The following is an 18497-nucleotide window of genomic DNA, read 5'->3' as shown; positions in this document are numbered from 1 at the left end:
TATATAGGGTATACTTATACTGAAAAATTTGCTAATTCTGGCAACCCCACATGCAGAGTTTCCAGTTGTGGTCTGTGCCTGGCTGTGGTCCACACTATATGTGTTTTAGGAGAGGAATATGTTTACGCTACAATTCCAAGTACACTTGCTGCCTCCTGAGGCTTTCCGTGCCTTCCTGGAGCCTGCCAACACACCCCTTCTAATCTGGCATTGACTCTATGAGAATCTTTCATCAATATCTTCAGAAGCTAAACTGTTAATTAAATATCAAGCTAAATTAATATCCTAGTAGAAGAATTAACCATCCCTGCTTTTATGAAAAAAATCTAGATACTGATGTAATGGTCCCTGTGTGAGGCTAAAATTTCTTACACTGATTTTCTTGATATTTATGATGATTTAATACAAAGACTATGGGAAGAATCAACAATATTCTGAATAAAATGGCTTTTCTCCAATTAAAATATACTTGGATAACAAAACACCACAGCAGTTTCATGCAATTGTGTCAAAATGGTTGCTAACACAATTTAATCTCTGACCTCTATTTGAAATTTCCTATAACACAGAAAACTAAAGTCTATGCTTACTCGCATTCTTAAAATGTAGAAGGCTGAGATAAGAGAACCTAAATTGCCAATTACCTTTACTCTAAAGATAAGTATCAACACATATATATGTGTCTATATGCGTGTGTGTATTTGTGTGTGTGCATGAAATACTTTATTAAGTATACATACAAAAACATACACACGCATCCTTCTGAGTTTTTCCTATGTAGAGAATACAGAAAGAGTATTAAGTGGGCAAAGGAAAGCACCCAAAAGCAATGTCAGCAATGGAGGAGTTCAGAAACATGAGGTAGATGCTGATGTTACCCATATCCCTTCCCCTACTCAAGAGGAGGAAGGACCAGCTCCCTTCCCTCCTCCTGCTGGAATCCGGGCTCTGGGCTGCAGGGGCAGCAGCTGTTTTACACCCTTTAAGTACTGACATGAAGACAAAAACTACTCGCCAAAGATGACTGAGCAAAAGAGAAAAAAGCCTGGGTTCCAATGGTCACCCCAAAAGCACCCAAGAACTCAGGACACACAGCTATTACATGACAAAAACACAGGTCTTGGTTGGCTAATGTGCCATCAATTGGGTTTTCCCATAGGTGCAGCTACTCATTTTCCTGTTACAAAATGGAAAACCCAAAACTTTCCATTCATCCACCCGTAGAAAACATAACTTGCTCAGTTTCTAGATTGTTCTGCTGTAATTACTAAGTATAAGACGGAATTGAGGTATCTATATTTTTTTGTGGTCTAGAGACTATATTCAAACTGATGAAGGCTACCACAGAAACCTAAATGAACAAATATTTAATCATGAGCATTCTGAATTGACTCTTACTCTTTGTCCCTAAATATTTTTTTAAATAAAAAACAACAATATTGATGAAGTCACTGAAGGATCCAGGTTAAGAACTGAGGAAACACAACACATTCCTGTGTTCAGCATGGTTATTTCTCCTTGAGGGTAGGGTTTATTGCTCTGTAGCAGTTAAGACAGAGGATGAGTATAACACGCATAGTTGGAATTTAAATAAAAGCAGAAGCAGCCAACTATTTGCAACATGATGAAGTTCCCTATATATTTAAGGAATTATCCACAGATATATATGAATATCAGAGGCACCATTTGGCCCAGGGTGAGAATGCCAGGCTGAGCCAACCACATTTTAAGCACATGTGATTTGAAGTAGCTGAGACATTCATGACAAGATTGACAGTATCCCAGCAAAAACTTAGGCCAGAGATAGCAGAGAGCTGGCCTGGAGTCGCTTTCAGCTGTGGGTATCTCTAAACATCCTACGTCTTGAGCTTACAGAATTGCATGGGCTTCCTCAAGTGTCAGCCAGCCTAGTCCTGCCCAAGGAAACATGTGCTGAGCTTGTCACTTGGTACTTGGCAGGCTCGCAGAGAAATGAGAGCGCGCAGTCATGGTGGGAGGCCTTTAGCACTGCAGTCCTCAACTTCAAGGAGAGGAGCAAGCCTTTGAAATCCACCAGAGACAAGATGCCTGAGAAAACAGGGGCTACTCTACAACAAAATACCTTTTCCCAAATGGTTCTAATTGAGGGAAGGACAGAGTGACGGAGAAGGAAGAAGGAAAGGAAAGCAAAGACAAGAAGATAATGTCAGGGGTCAACAGATTTTGTTCCATTCTTTGATTTCCTGGATATTTTCCCAAAGGGATGGTAGCACATTAAACCCGGACTCAACCAGTGCTACAAGTTTTATTTTAGTGAAGGCATTTTCTTGATCATTTTGCTTTGTGTCCAAATAATGATAGCACAGGGAATACATGCATAACTGGGATAAAGCTGTCAGTGAAAGGAAACAGAGCCTCTGGCTTCTCCAGTATTGAAAATAGCATAAAATAGAGAGAGAGAGAGAGAGAGAGAGAGAGAGAGAGAGAATGAATTCAAAATACATTGTGGAACCACTCATCCATTTGCAGGACTAGGTATGCATAAGAGGGGCACTTCTTCACCCCCCAGGGGGTGGAGACTTGTCTAACTTTCTTCCTTAGGAACACAGACCATGACCTAAGGCAGAACTGTGAGGTTCAGCAGGGAAGAGGAAGCTAAAAGAGCCCCCAGGGCTCCAGGCACAGGTAATATCTTGGATGCTCATAGCAGGTTGCTGGGGAAAGCCTGTCTGTATCTAGGAGGTGGTGTCCTAGAGACTATATATTTCCAGAAAAGCTCCCAGTGAGTTAATTTCAGAACCAAACACAGGACATTGGGATCACAACATCCATGTTCACTCCATTACCATGTGCCACTGAGCAGATTCATCCACATGCTGGAGCCTACCTTGAATGGTTTGAACTTCACATGGAACCGTCTCTGTGTATTTTACATAGCATCCTAAAGTTGCATTTAAAATTTTAAAAATAAACACTTCAAATGTTGGACACCTTGTCATGGATGAAGATCTGCCCAACAGCACTGCTCTGACAATGCCATCTCTCTTTAAGGATAGAGGAGTTCATTGCCCGCCACACTGGGCATATTATAAAACAACTTCTTAGGATGAAACAAAAATTAATTTTAAGTCATAGATTTCTTTAAACCCCAAAGATTTGGCATCATTTAAGTCAATAAATGTCCAGAGTAATGCCTGGAACAGACAAAGTGCTCAATAAATGGCATCTGGCATTCACCATTCCCTCTAATTATAATGAAATACATTTCACGGCTGGGCGCGGTGGCTCATGCCTGTAATCCCAGCACTTTGGGAGGCTGAGGCGGGCAGATCACAAGGTCAGGGGTTTGAGACCAGCCTGGCCAACATGGTGAAACCCTGTCTCTAATAAAAATATGAAAATTAGCCAGGCATGGTGGCGCATGCCTGTAATCCCAGCTACTCTGAAGGTCTGAGGCAGGAGAATCACTTAAACCCAGGAGACGGAGGCTGCAGTGAGCCGAGGTCACGCCACTCCACTCCAGCCTGGGACAGAGCAAGACTCCGCCTCAAAAAAAGAAAAAAAAAAAGAAAAGAAAAGAAATACATTTCACTAGCATCATATTATACATTGCAATCTTCTTGCTAATGTTATAAAACCAAGAAAAAAAGGTTTATTTTTACAAATACACTTTCCACAAAAGCTCAAAAAACCTCTTTTCATTAATGTATTTAGCAAATATTCAGCTTCTATTGTTTTCCAGAATCTTCTGCAAGCTCTAGAGATGCAGAAGTAAGCAGGGCAAAGTCCCCTTTCTTACAGAGCATGGATTCACATGAGGAGACAGGGAATAAACCAGTAAGTACCGGGGTCTCAAATGCAACAGCAGGTAAGCATAAGTGCTATGAAGGGCAGAGCATGGTGAGGAGCAAGGGGAATGCTTTGTAGGACTTATACAGAGTGGTCAGTAGAGCTGCCCCTGAAAAGGCAGCATCAGCACAGAACCCTTCCTAAAGAAAAGTGAGTACATGAGGCTGGAGGACAGGTGCAAGGGAGGAATCAGTGAATGAGGGCAAAGAAGGAGCTGGGAGCCAGGTCACGGGAGCTGGGTCACCATGGGTCCTGAGCAGAGATACCACATTGACACCAACACCGCCAGCAGATTATACCCTGATGTCCAATCAATGGCAAGGGCCAAAGCATCAGGTTCCTTTTATGTTATATCCTCATTTTTCAATCTATCATCTCCTCCAAAGGCTTCCATTTTCCTCTCTGTTTTCCTCACCCCTGTGCTTGGTGTAATAGATAGTATCCAATCATCACAGCAGCCTTATAACTTATTTTTAACTGAAATAAAAACTTGTTAATTAGTACATAATTTCTCCTGATCAAAAATTCCAACAAAGTTCAGAACACTGGAGAATTGAAATTCTAATTTAGTTTTACTATTTATCCTGCATTTGAGCAGAAAAGTTCTAAAACAAAAAAAAATCTAGAAATATTTAGTATTCCTAAAATGACAAGCTGATTTCATATCAAGGGGACCAAGGATGTGAGTCCCAATTTCCTTTCCCTGCCCTGAATCTAGCACTTATTTCTTAGTTCACAGAAGGCAAAAGGCAAAAGCATTTTGCTTTCAATAGAGAGCTCATTTGGGCTTGGTTTATCCTGAGGAAATCCACTTAGTATAATTTTTTAAAAATTAAACTTCACATGCCTATGACTCAAACTTTCAAACCACACCCACACTCCATCAGTTATTTTCAATAATTAACAGTGGGTGATCTCAGATATAGCCTGGATGTTTTGGAGAACAGGAAATAGTCTGCTAGATTGTAGCCTCATATTCCCCTTGGAAGGCTTCTTGATTGAATGCTACTAGTTGTCAAACCAGACCGGTTCATTTGAGTCCCCTGAAGTGCTTGCAGGAGAGTTACTTAGTTTCTCTCTTCCAGAAAGGAGAGCAGTCAGAATGCCAGAACCCAAACACAGTCACCCCAGAACTCTGGTGAAGGAGAACCTTGCAGGTGCCTCCCAAACCACCTCTGCTGGCAGCTTTTCCCAAGAGGAAGGCCAAATTGCTGAAGCTAAGACAATGATTTATTTCTAACTGCTGCTAGGAGGTATCGTGCAGGGTTATGGATAAGTACCATGGCTTTTCTTCTTTGTCTTTGACTTTCTGGCTTACAATTTTTGTGATCAATAGGAATAGTCTCAAAGCGAGCAATCAGAAATTTGTCCTGGTAGATTAACTGTCATGCAAGCCACAAAATAGAGCCAGATGAACAATGCAGAAACTAAAACCATAAAGAACGAGTTGAGATATCAAGAGAAATGGCACTGGACTACTGGTGGTCCTCAACCTCATGTGAAACTTTCAAGTATAATTAAAGTAACACATCCACCCAGAAAAATTTACACTATTGATAAAAGAATAGAAAGGATTAGATAATTTAGGCTTCTTTTTAGAATCATTAGAAGACTGAGCAAAAGACAAAGGCCAATTTAGTTGCAAAAGTTTTGATTTTATTTTAGCTATAATGGGGACACTCTTTTAGCAGGCTATGTATATTGCTTTAAATTCAAGCCATTGGTGAGGAGTTGCTAAAGTTGCCTGATTTCTTAGTTTGTTTATATCTACATTTAGCTGCTAGACAATATATTAATACATGAAGATCTAATAAGATATTAAACAGCTCTAATGTTCAGGGTGATTCCCAAATTATTTTTAAAAAATTAATATAATGGGTCGTATTAGAAACCTTTCATTTTGGGCTACAGGTAACTATCCAGATAGTCTTACAAGGTTCAGTGCTTAGAGAGACTGCCGACGAAAGATCCCATTTAAAGCGGAAGCCATGCTTAATGAACAACGAAATGTGGCCCCATGGGGTAGGGTTGAAAGGAAAGGTCCTAGGTCTCTTGTACGCTCAGAATAAGGTCTAAGATGGCTTATGGGGTGCAAAATCTCAGTATGGCTTCAATGCACCCCTTACTAATTGTGGGCAAAAATTGCAAATGGACATGTTAAAAAGGTGATGAAATTTATCAGAACAAATTATTTGAAAGCCAAGGCCAACAGGGAGCTTCCAGACAGCACCCTGAGTCATCAGGTCACAGAACACAATCAACACCAATTCCCATGGGTTCACTTTCATGCTGAAATCATGCCTTCCCCTCTATGTGCTATCTGAGGATCACTGTGTTTCCTACAGGGAGCTCTTTCCTGTAACCATCCAGACTTATGAGCTTGTGCTGAGATAACTTTTAAAATTGAATACTTACTGAGTATTTATTGAAAGCTGATTTCTTTTAAGTTTGCTACAACCAATAAAAAAATCAAATGGGCATCAATTCCTCATAGAGCAATGTTTACTCTTGTTAGAAAGGAGATGCCATTAGTAAGATAACACAGGTATTATTTTACTAGAAATAAAATAATTGTAATAAGTGACATGGGTGTGTTTCATTGCAGTTAGGTTTAATCATGTTTTCTCACTGTAATAAAGAAGCACCTGAGTCGACACAGAAAGCGTGATTGAGTTTTCACCATTGCCCTAAAGTAGTGGGTGTGTATTTCCATTATCTTCAAGTCACTTTCAGGTTAAAACCATCCCAGAGTATTTGGTGCAGATTTACATGTTAACTAGTTCCTCAGAGAGAGGGGATGTGAGCAGTCTTAAAGAATATGCCATCTGGTGCAGTACGACTTCCCGGTAACAGTTTATCTAAATGTCATCATTTTGTTTTTCCCACACATGCCTTAATCACCTTCTTCAGGAATAAATTGGCTCTCTTGTCAAATATGCTTTTCCATGGTTTCTACACAATACAGCTCTAAATGCTTATTGCCCTTTACAGGACGTACTCCTGAGGTCTTTCCTTATTTCTTGGCTTCCATTATTTGATGCAATCTCCTGTAAAGTCTTTGAGATAAAGTCTCAGTCAGTGTAAGAGAGAAGGAAACAGGCACCTGCAAGTGCTGAATGGTGACCCAGCCAGAACTCGTGCTCTACCCTAGAGGCGCCCACCATGGAAGGCTGCTCTTCTAGCACAAGGTAAAACTTCAGGGCCAGGCGCGGTGTCTCACACCTGTAATCCCAGCACTCTGGGAGGCTGAGGCGGGCAGATCACGAGGTCAGGAGATCGAGACCATCCTGGCTAACACGGTGAAACCCCGTCTCTTCTAAAAATCCAAAAAATTAGCCGGGCGTGGTGGCAGGTGCCTGTAGTCCCAGCTACTCGAGAGGCTGAGGCAGGAGAATGGCATGAACCCGGGAGGCGGAGCTTGCAGTGAGCCGAGATCGCGCCACTGCACTCCAGCTGGGCGAGAGAGAGACTCCGTCTCAAGGAAAAAAAAAAAACACACACACACTTTAGAAAGATGGCTTGGGGAAGCATTTCCAGAACGTGATCATAGAATCCTAGCAACTAGGGAAAGATGAGTCACTGTGAGTAGGTTGAGTCTGAAGATACAAAGCTTCGAATTTATCACCCTGCATTCCACAAACAACCATAGCATATGCTTTCTCCACTGTTTCTCATTTTGGTCACCAGAGCACCTGTTCTATGGATTGAGCAAGACACCAGGGAGTGTCATCTCCCTCTTCCTCATGAAGCCCCCACCACCACCACATCCAGTAGTCACCAAATCGTGTACATCAAGCCTCCTAAATATCTGTTAAGTGGACCTATTTCCCTCCCACTCCCCTGTCACCACTCTAAATGTCGCCATTGTAGTGGTCTCCTTGCATCTGATCGCTCCTTGCTACAATCCATTCTCCACGCTGCAGAAGGGATAGTTTGTAAAATTCCCATCAATGCATACCAGTGACTGGGGAATGGACATTAGCCAGATACAGCATTTTCAGTCCTTCGGCTGCTGCAAACTTTCTTAAATCACACTCCTTTCAACATGCAGCTCCCTCTGCCTGGAATAGCCTTCGCCTCTGTCCACCTAGGCCTTCTTCCTTCTGTGGGTGTCCAGAGAATGGCCCTCCTTTGTAAGGTCTTCCTTGAAGTCCCCTGTTTACCACCGCCCTGCTCTGTGCTCCAGATCCTTCTCTATTTTCTCTTCCACAGCCCTCCTGCCACTTCACTTCAGTGACGTTGCAACTACCCATCTTCTTTGGCACGAGGGAAGTTCTGACAGGTTTCGCGGCCATGTCTGTCTTCTCCATCACTGTATTCTCCGTACTTATTACAGAGTAAATGCTTAAAAACATAGGATGAAGAAAAAGTGAATCTACAACTAGGGACAAATTTACAATGAGGCAACCCCAAGGATGCTTATTGGAGCTCTGCAGATTCAACAGTGAAAATGGCAGGCATGATAAATCAATGCCTCAGAAAGAGAAGGGAGGTTACATAATCTGCAAGCACTGAGTAATTCTGGCCAAGCAGACGAAATGGGTGGGTACAAGATGCTGCTTTCTACTACTCACCAGGACAGCATCACTACAAGAGGAAGGCAGGTGACCATAGGGGCTGAAGAAAGGAGGAACAGGTTGAGAGGAGGAACTTGGAAAGTTCACTTTTACATTTCTTCTATGGTCCGCTAAGTACACATTGCCTGACACTTAGTAGGCATCCAACATAAAATTATTATTATCATTATTATTATTATTATTATTATTTGGAGACAGAATTTTGCTCTTGTTGCCCAGGCTGGAGTGCAATGGCATGATCTCGGCTCACTGCAACCTCCGCCTCCCGGGTTCAAGTGATTCGCGTGTTTCAGCCTCCCAAGTAGCTGGGATTACAGGCGCATGCCACCACGCCCAGCTAATTTTTGTATGTTTAGTAGAGACAGGTTTTCATCATATTGGTCAGGCTGGTCTCGAACCCCCGACCTCAAGTGATCCACCCACCTTGGCCTCCCAAAGTGCTGGGATTACAGCCATGAGCCACCATGCCCAGCCCCAACATAAAATTATTGAATAAGTGGATATAGGTTCTACAGCCTCAGAGCCCCTGCAATACCACAGTATTAGACTATCCATAGGTACCCAAAGTTTATCATTGTAATACTCTAAACTCTGTAAGAAGCCTCAGAATTTCATCTTAAAGTTTAGTTTCTGAGTTAGACCTTTGGCAAATCAGCTGCTCTCACTAGATAGTTTTTCCCCAAACCACTCATTCATTAATTCAAGAAACATGTATTGAGAACCTACCATATGCCACCCCCTCTTCTAGGAAGTGGGGAGACATTACTGAACAAGACAAGGTGCCTCTAATCATGGACCTTACTGGAGAAGATAGAAAACAAAAAGTATATAAACTAGAAAGAATATTATTTCAAGTAATAGGAGGGAGAAAGGAACTAAACACAGAGGAAAAAGCAATATTTTACATGGGGATAGAATGTCTAGGGAAGGACTCTCTGGTGAAGCAAACTCCAAGGGGCCACGATGGTGGAAAAATTAATTCCAGGGAATCTGGAAAGAACATTAAAAGAAACAGCCTTAAGATTGAAAGTCATGCCATTTTAACTCCCGTGGCATCTGACACAACGCCCAGCCCAGAAGTCTCACCTATTCACTCATTCAATCTTCTGTTCATTTACGACCTCATTCATTCCTTCTACAAAGGGTCAGTGAGGATTCACAGCACACCAAGCACTGTGTTAGACAGTAATAATATAACAAACATTTATTGCTTTATTGGGAGAATTAGTGTGTATTTGAACACATTAAAACCTCCAGTATTTGGCAGATTTTGATGTACAAATGGCAACTTCATATAATTCATAGATGATATTTATTTCTAGATTGGTAAGCACAAACTGTTGGGAAGTAAATAACACATTTTGGAAACTTGATTTTTCAAGTTCTTTGTAAGAACTCTTTTACATTGTATTTTTAGTTGCAAAGGAGTTTCATAAATGGGTTATAGCAAACTTTTTAAAGAACTATATAAGTTCCTTTAAGGAACTATTTGTCAACCTTATTCCATTTACAGCTAACAGTTGAAACAAATGAAATCAAATTTTCTTAAAACATATTACATTTCTAATCCTTCTCCCAAGTTAATGCAAATTTAGAAAATTTTGCATGTATTTGTATATATCACAATTCCCTTCATTTACCTCCCAATTAGAATTTCAACCTAAGGCTACCTTTGTAATTTCTCAATAGAGAAATGTTTTAAAATATAATTTCAGATAATTCAAGGAACTGAGTTAAACAAGTTTGGAGCATATTTTTGGTGACAACTATTAGACATACGAATTGTCACCAACTGAACCATGGTTCATTCAGCCTGCCACGCCAATTCCAGAAGATACCTGAGAAGTCATTGTTGTCTTAGGCCATTCAAATTTTCGTTTGCATCTGTGGCCGTGAGTATCATACATTGTGTTTCCTGACATCTAGCGTAACAGAAATTTTCTGAATTTTCCAGTAGTCATTAATGGCTCTTTAATTCATATACTCATCCAAACCCTATGGAATTCATTTACAGTGAATCATTATAATATATTCTTTAACTCTTGGAGTGATGAATTTTACAGGTATATTTACAACAGTGCTACATAGTCCTTCTACAGCTTGTCAAATGCACATCACATTCAAGAGATTTTGTGATGTCGTAATATAATGTTCCTCTTATCTCTGTTACTCATTTTGATATAGAATTGGAATATATCCTGTTCCCAGTTTACACTCCCTTAAGTTAAAGAGATATATTCTTTTTACAACAGAGCCTCATGTTTTCATCTGGCTGATTCAGAAGGTAATTCCAATGGTGAAAACTATCTCGAGTGGTAATTACTTGGGCAGTATCATTTCATGCTACTCAGAATCCAAGGAAAAGTCTCTGATATCCTGGAGACAGCAGTCTTGATTAAAGAGCCTGAGACCACTTAGCGCTTTCAGAAGACCTCTGTAACCTGAAATATTGTAGTGTGATTTGTGCAGAACCTGTGCCCCAGGTGTAATCTAAAAACAAAGTTAACATTCTACCACATGGTGACTAAACAACTTATTGTATATTTTAAAATTGCGTTAAGACTAGGTTTTAAGTGATCTCACCAAAAAAAAAGATAAGTAAATAAGGTAATACATATGTTAATTAGCTGGATTTAATCATTCCATAAGATGTACATATATCAAAACAGCATGTTGAACACTATATATATAATTTTTGTCAATTAAAAATAAATAATAATGAAGATGAATTCCTGTTAACAACTAGAAAACAAACAATTTGAGGGCAAGTTATGACAAATAATAGTATGTAACACTAAGGCAGACAACATTATCCTGACAAAATGTGATTTGTCTTCTTCTTTACACAGATATCTTGTTCTCTTTTGACCAGAGACAAAAGAAGAAAAGTTTTGGAAACATCCTTCACAGTTTGGGGATGAATGAAGGCAGAGAAGTATTCATCAGTCTTATGTTCCTAGCAATGAAAGTTAAAGGAAGTCAAAATTGTGGCTTCTAGAAAAGAGAGGAGCTGACATAGCCCCAGCTCCACCTCCCTTGTCTCAAAGCATAAGAGCAGAACTGATTATTCTCAACCTCATCCATACATAAAAAAGCATGCTAAACATTTACTTTTGTATGACTTTAGCAACAATCGAAATAACTTCATAATTTTGCATTTCCTTTTTATTATATATAACATCATATTTTACTATGTATTTCCATATACCTAACCCTTAGATCCTCCTAAGCCCTCCGAATGGGAAGCAAAGTAGATATCATTACTTTTCAAATGAAGAAGCCAGAGCTGGGTGCATAGCAGGGACTTGTCTAAAGTGATATGGGTAGGAAGTGGTGAATCTAAAAGCTGAGGTTCTGGTCTTCTAACTCATAATCCAGTGTTATTTTCCTTTCTATCTTTTTTTCGTTTTTTAAGATCAGATGTTCATAGTAACGGAGCAGTCTCTCAATGCACATGGAGTGGTTTTAAAAGTCAACAATAATGTTCAATTCTGCTGCACGGTGTCGAGTATTCTGGAAAGATCTCAAGAAGAGCCTGATCCCATGCCAGCAGAGGCTCTGTTATGCATCCTGCTTTTCCTTTTAAGGCATTTTAAATTAAAGGAAGCCTTAGACACCATTTCTTTCTGTCCCACTGACAACCAAATCCTTTCAATGAAAGCACCAATTTAGTTTAGCTACGGATTATTTTTATCTGTTCTTGAAAGTCACATAAACGTGACCTGAACAAATACGCTCCCCTGCATGTTCTTCCTGAATTTCAAAGTTTTTCAGTAATTAAGCATTTTTCCTAGAGTGTTGCAAACCAAATAGAGTTCTGTGCCAAAGCAAGGAATGCATTAATGAAAACGAAGAATAAAAGGAAGCCAAATCCAAGTTGCAAAAAATGCTCTGCCTTATTTCGCTGAAATGAGATGCAAAAATATATATACATGCAAGCTGAGGACTAGAGTAAATATAACATGTTGATGTGAATTTTCATACTAAAATTTTTCAAGAAAATAAATATCCCATCTCAAGATATGTTTTTTAAAAAGAATCACACAATCACATGAATTAAATGTGTGTCTTGACACACAATCACATGAATTAAAGGTGTGTATTAAACCAGAAAACTTGACTCTCTACAGAGTGAAAAAGTAATAATCTAGCAGAGAATCCTATCACTGGATTTCACCCAAAAAGGCATCAAATCCTCTAGATTCCATCAAATTTCTTTAAAAGGAAAAACACTTTTTCTTTTCAGGATGTCTTAGAAGTTTTCATTAAATCAAAAATGTGCACAGCTTATAGAGTGGTTCTCCAGAAAACTTCAACCACTTGGAACACATGTTTGTGCTTAGGGGAAGACAGAGGGAAAAGAGAGGAAAGGTTGGGAAGAAAGAGATCATAATGGCTTCACCAAATTTACAACCAGTGATTGTATGATATTGTGGCGGCAGCAGCTCCTCACACAAAGCAGATGGTACAACACAGAGCTGTGTCTTAAAATGACAAGAAACTAAAGATTCACTGATTCCATCTACTTCTGAAGCTTTTCCTAACAATCTATGCCCCAGAGTCGACTTCAGAATATTTTTACATTTTAATTCTCCCCTTATTTGAATTACTATAACAATTGTAGCTTCATACAGGCTCATTATACATTTAAACATTAATTTTATGTTTTAAAACTCAATACTCTTAGGTTAAAAGCTCACTAGTGAGATAGTGGAGTGGAACATTAGTTTCCTATGTAACAAATTACCACTGTAACAAATTCCCATAAACTTGGTGCCTTAAAACAACTCATATTTATTCTCTTGCATTTCTGGAGGTAAGAAATCTAAAATGAGTTTCCTTGGGACAAAACCAAGACCTCAGCGAGGCCCTGCTCCCTCTGGAGTCTCTAGAGGAGAATCTGTTTCCTTCCTTGCCTTTTCCAGCTTCCAGAGCTGCTTGCCTCCCTGGGCTAGGGCTTCCCTTTCATCTACAAGGCCAGCAGCAGGGCATCTCCAATTCTCTCTCTGCTCCATCTTCACATGGCCTTTTCCTCTCTATCTGCAGCAAACCTTTCTCTGCTCACTCTTATAAGGACTCTCACCATTATATTTAAGACCCACATGGACAATGCAGAATAATCTCTCACCTCAAGACCCGTAACTTAATCACATCTGCATCATTCCTTTTGCCATGTCAGGTAACATTCACAACTTGCAGGGATTAGGACAGGGACATCTTTGGAGTGGACTATCACACCCTCCGCAGCAGCAGAGGTTAACCTCTTAATGTTAATCATTTACAACTACAGTCATCCTTCAGTATACCTGAGGGATTGGTTCCAAGACCCTTCCCCATACCAAAATCCACAGATGCTCATGTCCCTGATATGTAATAGCGTAGCATTTCCATATAACCTATGCGTATCCTCCCATATACTTTAAATTATCTTTAGACTACTTACAATCCCTAATACAATATAAATGCTAAGTAAATAGCTGTTATACTGTATTGCTTAGGAAATAACAACAAGAAAAAAAGTCTGTACATGTTCAGTACAGATAGAACCATCCTTTTTTTCCCAAATGTATTTGATCCACAGGTGGCTGAACCCATAGACGTGGAACCCATGGATATGGAGAGTCAACTGTTACTTTTAAATCACCATGCAAATGAAAATATGCTTGCTAAGATTCCTTCAAAAAGATCATTCTTTAAAAGAGTTTTGGTTAGTGTAGATTCCACTCAAACTTAATCCTCAACTCCATACATCATTATTAACCTTATGGATAAAAAATTATGGGGTGGGATCCTGCAATTCTCTCATTCTGTCAACAAAGAATACTAAAAAGTTTAAAGTCATGTTCCTCAAAATGTTTTTCTCCTACACTCAAATCGTAATTTTATAACAGCATTTAATATACTAAACTACATCATAGCCTAGCCTAGCCTATTCTAAGCATGCTCAAAACATTCCCATGAGCCTACAGTTGCAAAAATCATCTGGCAACTCAGTCCACTGTAGAGTATTGGTCATTTACCCTTGTGATTGAGTGGCTGACTGAGCTGTGACTGATGGCCACTGCCCAGCATGGTAAGAGAGTGTCCACCATATATCACTAGCCTGAGAGAATATCAAAATCCAACATTCAAAGTACAGCTCCTACTGAATGTATATCATGTTAGCACCATCATGAAGTCAAAAACTGTAAGTCCAACCATCTGAAGGCAGGGACCATCTCTAGTTCGTCATGCAATGGAACCTTAGAAACGCCTTTAGAAGTTAATATAGGGCAGCTTAATTTGACATTAAGAAATTTGCATTGAAAACCTTGAAATAAGTGTGAAAAATGCATGTCTAATATGGTTATGGCAATAGAGGACTTGGCAAAGAACTTGGGAGAACGTGCAATGTTCCCAATTAATTTTAGACCCCATAAGAATGACACAAACAGAAGAGCTTGCAGCTGCTAACAAACGACAGATATGTTCTGTCACACCCCGGCCAGTCCAAAGGGTAATGCAGCTAACCTGATAGTCCCCAGGAACAGCAGCTGTCAGGAAGGTGCTGCTACATGTCAGATCCAGCACTTAAGAGCAACTGATAAGAAAGAGATGAAGAAGAAAACAGCTTAATGTCAGTATAAAATCTGAAATTCACTTGATCATGGGATTTTAATTTCTTAACCTCCCCAAAAAATAGCATGCTAAGAACACAACTGTGTTCCCTGGAGCCAAAGTGGAGGCCCATAGGACAGCTCAGTTCTCCATCAACTGCCACCCACGTAGCACCTCATAAATGAAAGTGGGACAGGGACACTTTTCTCTTATTAAATCATTTTCTCATATCTGCATATAGTTACTTGACACTTGTGAAATCAGTACAAAAACAATCTCTTTTTATTGAACCAAACATAGCCCAGGTACCATGTGTTTAATTCAATTTAATTGAACAAATTTACTGAACACCTACGGTATATAAAGCACTGTGCAAGGCACTGCTGAGTCCAATGTGAACCCTGCCTTTACAGAGGTGTGCAGACATGCACACACACATACACAGACACACTCACACGACACACATACCTCTGCACACATATACACCACACACAGACACAGATATGCAAACACCATGCAACACATACACACATGTATACACACACCACACTCACACCTGCCGCCCATGAAGAGCACGAGTTTTGCCCATCACATGGAGAACTGGGAACCTACACGTGGCAAGGATTTTGTAGCACCGTTGGAAGCAGCACTTAGAATCTCTAGAAAAAGATATTTCTCTTATTTACATTTCTACACTCTCTCACAGTGAGCTACCCGTATAGTCAGCTGTGCAGGTTATAGTGCCCACTATACAAATTTTTAAAACGTAGAAAACTGTCTTCACTTTAGTATGAACAAGAGAATCCTTTGTCATTCCACCCAAGGGAACCAGTGTGAAGAGACACAATGGTTTGTGTGGAGAAAGGGGTCGACCATTTACAAGGAGTGAGCCATTTCCTAAGACATTGCTTCATCAAAGCATCCTGGAACCCCAGAAGAGGGAAGAGTAACAAACTGCATCTGTGTGCAAGAAGCCTGGCTCCCCTCCCCATGCAACTGGAAGACCAATGAGAGTCAAAAAAGCAGTGACCATGGGCCACACGTGGACAGCATCTTCTGGGACACAGGGGAAGCACGGAGAGGCATTTAGGAAACAGGGATCCACGGTCATTCTTACTTAGGGAACACACCCATTATTTACATCCTATCCCAATGGTGGCAAAATAATACCACTGAGCTGACGAGGATCTCTACATTCTACCAAATCCTGGTATTCTCACATGGGCTTCTTCAAAAATATAGAAGGTTGTCAGTGTGAACACAGTGCACTTCATGACTATCATATCAATCCCTGAGTGTTTACTTTCTTCTCAGTGACATTAACACAGGCACACCCGTGTCAAGGAAGTACGATCTGTTCTTTTCAAACTAAGACATGTCCAGTCCGGAGTGGGAGGGAGCAAGCCCACCTTGTGGCCACTACTGAACTACCAAAACCCCAACAGAGAAACCAATTCTGTGAAGCCTATGGGGAATGCCACATTTTTTCTAAATAAAGAACCATAAATTAAGTTTAAATTTCATGTGGTCTGTTCACTAAATGTCTTTGCAGAAGGCAAAGGGAACTGACTCCAAGGATTTCAGCTGCTCTGAAAGTGCATGTGGCATCAATACTCACTTCTCTAAGTGGGGTCCCAGGACCTGTGGCATCAGTATCATCCGGAAACAGAAAGGCAGACTCTCAGGTTCTGCCCCAGAACCCCTGGACTACCTTCTGCATTTCCACAGAATCCCCAGGTCCTCTGTGCCTTTAGGTTGGAGAATCAGTGGAATAAACACCAGGAGTGCAAACAAGATCAAAAAAGTTATCTGTTGTAGTTCACTTTTTCAAATAATTGACTAAAATTAATTTTTATAATTAATGAAGCTAGTGATGATTTGGAATCCCTTGACTAAGAGAAGCGTTTTAATATAATTAATCTGCAAAATGATCAGTTCTTGTGCATCACTAAACCTATAAAGTTTATAAAGATTATTTTCCTAGCTGGTTATGAAGAAAATGATGTCACAAAAGCATCTAAGCGCTGTGCGTTACCAATGAGCCGACTCTCTCCAATCTGCTTTCCTGTAATCATAGTGACTCAATTTCCAGACTCAGAAAGAAAAAACACAGAAAACTAACATAGAGGATTGTTCTCCCTTCTGGTCACGGTTTATGGTAGCAACAGGTGAAAAAGGCCAGCAGAAGCAACGATTTGCCTCATCACATTAAAAGAAACATTTGTTTTCTCTTCCAAAAGCATAAGTAGTAACTATGGAAACCAGACAAAAACATTGAAAATGACTTGCAATTCACAAAGAGCAGAACAACTCTATTTCACCTACCAAAAAAAAAAAAAAAAATTAACTATGAAAAAATCCACCGAAACCTTCCCCAAGAAGAGCTGGATCTGCAGAAGACATAATGTGAGTGCTTTGCTCAGGCACCATCATAAATTGTTTGATTTGCTATGAAATTGTTAAATTATGTTTTTACAAATCGGTTATTTAGCTGTGACTCTATTTAAATCTACAATTTTATGTATCCTGATGATAAAATGGGCCCTTAGCTGAGCCAGCTAATTCCTCAGGTAAAAGCCATATTCTTTTGGCAGTAAATTAACTTTGGAAGGTCAGTAGGTGGCCTATCACCAATTTTAGAGATTTAAGAAATGCATGTTTTATCTAAAATACTTAATTTACACCTAAGGAAGCCGAACGAATGATCTCAAAAATTCCAGCTATTATCTGTTTACTAAGTTGGTCCTTTGGATATCCTATTTAAAGGTTGATATAAATGTACACATTGTTTGTGGAGAGAAAATAAAGCAAGAAAACTTCACCCAATGATGCCAACCTACTCACTGCCCAGAAATTTCCATCCAATTCCACTGCCATAAGCAACTTCTCTGTGTGTTCTCTCATTTATCTGTTTGATATTCCTGTATCCCTCCCCCACTTTCAGATCGGATGTTACTTCCTTTTCAGACGAGCTTGTGCACTGCTTGATCTTAATGGAACCCCATAAGGAGAAAATGACCACTTTATTTTAAAAAACAGGAGATGCTGACTCAAAACAGAAGGGAGTAAAGAACTTCCTTAAAAATATGAATCTCAGTGATACTTTTATAGCCCAGAATGACATGTTTATCTTTCACCATTTTTTTTTTCACTCCATGCAAGAGCAGAAATTTCTTTTTTAAGCTTGATAAGCAAAGACTTATTTGGGGATACCTGCTACCTGAATTATCACTATCAGTGTTAAATTAATAACTATGGCATATTATAAAGCCATAAATATAATTTTGAGCTCCACTCTTCCCAGCATATTTATATGAGTTTTTGTCCCATTTTGTGTGTTTGTGTCGGGTTTTCTTCCTTTCTCTGTAAAACATGGAGCTGCTAAGCATCACTCTCTTATTGTACACTGACGGAGTGTGGAAATAAATGCCAATATCATTTGCGGAGCCATCCTAGTTGTGACTTTTTTTTAAGTGAGTATCCCGCTTTCAACTA

General features: G+C 39.7%; 1 protein-coding gene and 1 long non-coding RNA gene across 2 annotated transcripts in view; one reads left to right on the top strand and one right to left on the bottom strand.

The window, feature by feature from the left end:
- The window catches only part of SEMA5A (semaphorin 5A), a 505802-nt gene that overhangs the window by 460132 nt on the left and 27173 nt on the right, over positions 1-18497 (bottom strand). The window lies entirely within an intron of this gene.
- LOC129464679 (uncharacterized) lies at positions 10612-17334 on the top strand. Its single transcript, XR_008651664.1, has 3 exons — positions 10612-10689; positions 11255-11340; positions 15827-17334. It is a non-coding gene; the product is annotated as an uncharacterized lncRNA (long non-coding RNA).

This window comes from Symphalangus syndactylus, chromosome 16 (genome assembly GCF_028878055.3).
Source record: "Symphalangus syndactylus isolate Jambi chromosome 16, NHGRI_mSymSyn1-v2.1_pri, whole genome shotgun sequence".
Taxonomy (NCBI): domain Eukaryota; kingdom Metazoa; phylum Chordata; class Mammalia; order Primates; family Hylobatidae; genus Symphalangus; species Symphalangus syndactylus.
Note: the sequence above shows the minus strand (reverse complement) of the source record. Positions and strands in the feature narration are given on the sequence as shown.